Genomic DNA, 270 nt, shown 5'->3' with positions numbered 1-270 from the left:
TCTCCTTTCTCTTCGGGTTCCAGTGACTGAACTTCAATCACAGCCTGGCTTTCCTGCCGGATAAATACCTCACCAGTATTTTTAGGTTCCAGTCATCAGTTCCCTTCTAGTTACTCCCGGTTACCCAGTGTTTACCGGTCGGATCCTCCCGGTTCGTTTCCCTTCTCCATTTTCATTGGTGGTTATTTTGTTTTATCTATTTTTTTCCTTTTTTTTCTTTTTTGTTCTTGCGTTTTTATAAGGTCGAAATCTGATATGCATATTTCGTTT

General features: G+C 40.4%; 1 protein-coding gene across 1 annotated transcript in view; it reads left to right on the top strand.

Annotated features, from left to right (window-relative positions):
- LOC119586778 overlaps window positions 1–270 on the top strand; it is a 57084-nt gene that overhangs the window by 47846 nt on the left and 8968 nt on the right. The gene's annotated exons all lie outside the window — the stretch shown is intronic.

The sequence above is a fragment of the Penaeus monodon genome, chromosome 22 (assembly GCF_015228065.2).
Source record: "Penaeus monodon isolate SGIC_2016 chromosome 22, NSTDA_Pmon_1, whole genome shotgun sequence".
Lineage (NCBI taxonomy): Eukaryota > Metazoa > Arthropoda > Malacostraca > Decapoda > Penaeidae > Penaeus > Penaeus monodon.
This window is presented reverse-complemented; position numbering and strand designations above follow the sequence as displayed.